General features: G+C 39.3%; 1 pseudogene; it reads left to right on the forward strand.

Moving 5' to 3' along the window:
* Window positions 1–246: 246 nt before the first annotated feature.
* LOC102118889 (olfactory receptor 52P1-like) lies at window positions 247–1,173 on the forward strand (annotated as a pseudogene).
* Window positions 1,174–6,201: the final 5,028 nt, after the last annotated feature.

Consider the following 6,201-nt stretch of genomic DNA (forward strand, 5'->3'; position numbering starts at 1 on the left):
ACTGAATATCCTTTATACAGATAAGAAGCCAAAGTCCCATAAATAAATTATTGTGAAAGCAATGTAGGTGCTTAGAAATAGACTTGAAACCAGATTGTGGATTTAATGATCTCAAAGGTCTATTCTGCCATCTCTCTCTAGGCCCTGTCTCAGCAAGTCTTTAGAACCCAAACCCAGTAAAAACTATGCACCAACCATGTCTCATTGACAGGTGTAAAACTTTAACAACTGCCGACTATTTCAACCATGCTAATCCTCAACCATTCCAGCTTCATGACATTCACGCTGATGAGCACACCTGGCTTAGAGTCACAGCACTTGTGGCTATCTGTTCCTTTCTGCTCCATGTTTTTGGCTATTCTCATTGGCAATGGTTCTATCCTTTTTCTCTTGGCCACAGAGCCCACACTTCATTCACAAATGTACCTGCTTCTGGCCCTACTGATGGTGGCTGACCTCATATCCACTCTGGCTGTGGTGCCTAAACTCCTCTGCCTCTTCTGGTTCAATAATCAAGACATAGCTGCCAATGCTTGTTTCACTCAGATGTTTTTCATCCATGGATCATCCGTGGTACGATCAGCCCTCCTTGTTTTCATGGTTTTTGACTACTTTGTGGCCATATGTGAGCCCTTACGCTACAACATAATTCTGAGCCATTCTTTAGTTGGACGCCTGGGACTGCTGGCTCTTGCCAAGGGGGTGATCCTTATCCTACCCATGCCTCTTCTACTTCAAAGATTAACCTTCTGCCACGCGGCCATTCCTCATACCTACTGTGATCACATGGCTATGGTGAAGATGGCCTGTAACCACAACAGGCCCCATCTTATCTATGGGTTCTTCGTGATCCTGCTTGTGGTGGGACTTGATCTGCTGCTCATTGGCTTCTCTTATGCCCTCATCCTGCAGGCTGTGGTACACCTCAGCTCTTGAGATGCCACCTGCAAAGCCCTCAACACCTGCTCAGCACACCTCTTTTTCATCCTTGTCACTTATGTGCCTGCACTCTTTTCTTCTATTACCCACCCCATTGGTCATGATATCTCACCTCATACCCATATTCTCCTTGCCAATCTCTACCTTCTCCTGCCCTCAATGCTCAACCCCATCATCTATGGTATAAAGATGAAGGAAATACGAGTCAAATGCCTGTGCAGAGGAATTGCCTAGACTATGGGTCCCAGCAATAAACCTGTGAGTAAGTGAACAATAAGGACAACTGATAATGCTTTTGCCCAACCATTCAGTACCCAGTTGTATCTCCATATGAGCTGTGGGAAAAATAAACCATGGATAAGTGATTTTCTTTTTCTTTTTTGTGGGGAGTGGTTGGTGGAGTTTACAAGAAGGACCAATATGTTTGTACTTTCATTGAGTTATGGACTACAAAAGGGAGTGCCTAATCTATCTCTTTCTATGCCTATTTACCAGGGACACTCTGATGGCATGGGTCTCCTGATGACATTCACATCTGTGTTTTGTTCATGTTCATCAATTACATACAATATTGCTCTGCAATGATCCAAGGTCATGTTTCCTTTTCTTGGTGGAGACTTTATATTTGCTTCAGTCTTCTTTATATTTTCTATTTCTCAAATTATCTGTGTCTATTTCTAACTAGTATCTTTTTGCTGAAAGGAATGCAGTACTTACTATCTTAGTACAACACCTTGACATGTGATAACTCTTCAGGCAATTGACCTTTCCATCAAGAATACTTTAAATGAAATAGTAATGTGGTATGTTCACAGTACTGACAGGATGATTGTGATGATATGTATGCGATGACAAAAATGAAGGGATTTGAGGATGACATACATAGAGTGAATTCAGGGACTGCTGAGATACATATTTCAAAAAGTTTTATTGCAAAGGAAAACATGTATTTATATATCTAATTCAAAAGACTGCCATGACCAGGAACTTCATCTTTAAAAAACATATGTGAACATGAAGCCACCTGTTCTTGAAGTGATATTCCACAGTGACTCAGATCATGTACAAAGACTAACTTATATTGTTTTGGTGAAGCATTGCTTTGTTGACATGTTTTGAATCATTGTAATGAATGAAATTTCTATCTAATCATTTAAATATACAGCTATCATTGGATCAATTGTACAACATAATAAGGCAAATACAAGATTGGGTATTTAAGCAGATAAAAGTTAAAATTAACAAATGTTAAATTGAAACTGCAGAATATAGGAACTACTGAAAATTAGTATAATCACAGCTTTAGCACAATTTAAACATATGTGATTATTGAGTTTAGAATCAGGAGAAATAATCCAATATCTCTAAACTCCTTTCAAATATAAATCACTGTGTTTGAGAACCTTAAAAAGACAATGACATAGAGAATAAGTGTAATGTATGTACTCTTTATCCCTAGCCATGACTTCTAACAAATTCTTATCTCCTCTCTACACTGGTGAGCTAAACAGTCTATAAATTCTAAGAACATCTTTAATTCCTGTGATCTAGAACAGGAATTCCTAGTCTAGGAAACTAGTTTCACCTAGTCTTGCCTAGTCTTTAGGTAGGAAGACGACTCCAAGCAGGAAAAACATCATTTTATCTGTATAAGAGAGTAACAAAATTCTATCCAGCCAGTCCTGTTGTTAATTCTCTTAGATAAGAAATGGTCCAATTTACTCTTAACTATGAAAGTGTTTTTATGGAGACTGTGTTGGGAAAAGTTGGCATAGAAGGAGGAAAAGAGGTAAAGTCAGTGATATGGTTGGGTTGTGTCCCCACCCAAATCTCATGTCTAATTGTAATTCCCAATATTGGGGAAGAGACCTAGTGGGAGGTGACTGGATCATTTCAGCAGATTTCCTCTTTGCTGTTCTTGTGATGGAGTTCTCACAAGATCTGATTGTTTGAGAGTGTGTAGCACTTCCCACTTCACTCTGTCTCTCACTCCTGCTCTGCCATGGTAAGACGCACTTGCTTTCCTTTCGCCTTCTGCCATGATTGCAAGTTTTGTGAGGCCTCCTAGCCATTCTTTCTGTACAGCCTGCAGAACCATGAGCCAATTAAACCTCTTTTCTTCATAAATTACCCAGTCTCAGATAGTTATTTATAGCAGTGTAGGAATGTAATAATATAGTAGATCATTATTTTATGTTAGACTTTTTGTGCCTTTTTGCTCTTCATAAGCCAGATCTCTCACTGAAGATTAGAGCATGAAGAGAGGATTTATGTCTAACACCTTTTGTCACCATCATGATTAGCATGGCAGAGTTCAGAGAAAACTAAAAAAAATAAACCGCTGAATATTCTACTGTCATTAAAATATAATCCCATTGATGGAGAAGAATTATAGCATTCAAATCTTGGAAAGCAGGTGAAGATACTGGGTGATAAGAAACCCTAAGAAAAATTCAGGAGTACCGCTCAGGTTGGGGCATTTTCTGTCTTAGAAAAGGAGCGAATAAAGGGTTCCACATTATCTTCCTCACATTCTATTAATTCCAGCAAAAATACCAACTCTTTAGGTGGCTCCATGCTAGCTATTTTTACATAAAATAGCTAATTGAATTATTTCAAATTTAACTCAAGTTATGTAATAATATCCATTTTGCAGATTAAGTTACAAAGGCTCAATTTCCTTATGCAAGTTACACTTACTGGTAGCGAGTAGTTAGCCTGGATTCTAATCCTAATATGTCTAATCATAAGATGTCTTCCCATTCTATTATGCCTATATTGTCTTTTTAAAGACAACCAAGAATATAGAATGAAGAAGTTGTGGAGCAAGACTTAAGTGGAATAGTGCAAAAGAACGGCTTCAGTCATAAAAACAAGGCAACTATTGTGTGCCTACCTCATTCCTAATACCAAAAACTAATTCAAGTTTGGTGTACAGACAGTTGCAATCTATTTGGAGAAGTGAAAATATCTTCCTTGTCTAGTTATTAATTTTTTAATGTTCTACCTGAACTTCATTAAATTTCTACTCTTCTGAGATGCTTGTTGTATCACTAGGAGTTGGCTTTGATGGAGTGTGTCACCCAATACCCATTGCCATCTGATTTATGATAAGGTTTGTCAAAGAAAGCTGTGTGAGTCTCAGTCCTCGGAAAAAGAGACAGATTACAAATACAAGAATTTTGAAACCAAATAAAGAAGTGAAAGTGAAATACCTGTGTGGAAGAAAAAAGGAAACCGGGTAGGCTGGGAAAACATGCAGCTTTCATCTCTGCCACCATGGTGACTATGTGCCACTTCTACAGCGGCTGATGATGAAGACTGGCTAATGTCAATTGGCTAAGTCATTTTATGTACTTAGTTGTCTTCTGATGTGGATGTGCTTTGGTATTTTGATAGTTATTAACATGTAACACAAAAGTCTTCAAATTTTATGCCCATTCTCATATATTCACCACATGCCTTTGACCCAAACCTTCTTGCCTTCAATCTTTACTCCATTCACTTTTATAACCCCAACCAGGCGTCCAGGCTATTGGGCACTGTCCAGGCAATTTTATTCTCACCATAGGGCCACCATAGGGCCACTTCTTTCACTCAAAACCCATGGTTATTGCACTGCTCCACCCATGGGAAAGATTTTTTTCTCCACTGTTATTTGGGGCCAGCCATGCCTGAATGCGGCTGCAAAGCAAACTCCATCCATTTTCTTCTTGCACCTACTTTCCAAGATGGCCAATATATAAACCTTATAACCTTATTCAGGCTTTTTTCTCTTCCTTGGTTGGTCATTCTAGACACCCTTTCTCCCTCCCCAGGTATAAGTGCAAACCCTGGAGAAGCACTAGTGCAACTCTGTTGAGTAATATGGGTGTCTGGACTTCTTCCTCCTGTAGTCTATTTGTGCCCTGTGGTCCCACTCAGGATCAATTCTGATGCATTCTTTACATCTAATGATGATCTGCTATCTTCATAACTTGGTGAGCCTGACTTTATAACTTGGCAGGTCCGACAGTATCTTGGTCACTAGAGGAAGTTCTAGACAGATAGTCACTGCCTGATACATTGCTGTAAAACGAATTATCCCTAAACAAAGCAAGTTAGAACAAACGATACTTATTATCACAGAGTTGTTGAAAATAAGAAGTGTGGGAGCAGTTTGACAGGTGGTTCTAGTTCAGGTTCTTTCATGAGGTATGATATAAATATGTGGTATAATGATATAAATATACTAGCAGGCTAAAGTCATCTTAAGGCTTGAATGAGATGAAAGGATCCACTTCTAAGAATTTATACCCACATGACTGTTGACTGGAGGCCTTAGTTTCTTACCACATAAATCTCTCCATGAGGCTACTGCAGTATGCCCGTGGAAGCTGGTTTCCCCAAGAGTTATTAATCCAAGAAGAGAGAAAAAAGCTACAAAACCTTTTATGACCTATTCTCAGATACAATCTAGTGTCATGTCTGCCATTTTCTATTGGCCATGCAGAATAACCCTGATACAATGTGTAACCGGACTAAAAAAGGGCTTGTGTACCAGGAAGCATGAATCACTGGGTGACATCATGGAATCTGGTTACCAAAGTGTCTATGTTCAAGTAATTTTTCTCTTCCAAGTCTCGGTAATACACGAAGAGCTGTTTATCAAAAGACAAGCAAGCCTCTGCTGCAGTTAATATGGTCTTACTCCCAAATCCCAGGATTCTTCATTGTGATACTGCTACTGGAATTTGCCATTAGTTCCATCCTGCATCTTGTCCCACAACTGATACCCAGTAACAGGTTTGCAAGATCATGTGGCCCAAGCAGCAGAGATAATTGCACAATGGCCTGGACCTGCTGCTCCTGGCCTCCAGTTAAAGTTACAGCCTCCTATGTCACCCACTATTTTAACTCAAGCAATTTTCCTATGTGTGGGATGTGTCACCCATACTCTAAAGGGTATTGTAAAGCTCTGTGCTTCTTTCTTCAGGGAGGTGCAGAAGAGTATGCAAAATACATCAATTTGACTTTTGGTTTTGGGGGATATCTTGGTATTTCCCTGATCCCTGCACCCTTAAAAACTTTACTAAAGTGGCTAGTTCTTGCATCTTCATAGGATTTGTCTCCTACCTCTGGAGTGCATGTATCTGAGAAAGTCCTATATTATTTAGGCAATCTCGCTCATCTTGTCCAACCATTCAACATGATATTGTCAATGTTATAGATCCACGTGATATTTTGTGGGATGTCAAGCAATCTAGATCTCTGTGGACTCTG

This window comes from Macaca fascicularis, chromosome 14, assembly GCF_037993035.2.
Source record: "Macaca fascicularis isolate 582-1 chromosome 14, T2T-MFA8v1.1".
NCBI classification, from domain to species: domain Eukaryota; kingdom Metazoa; phylum Chordata; class Mammalia; order Primates; family Cercopithecidae; genus Macaca; species Macaca fascicularis.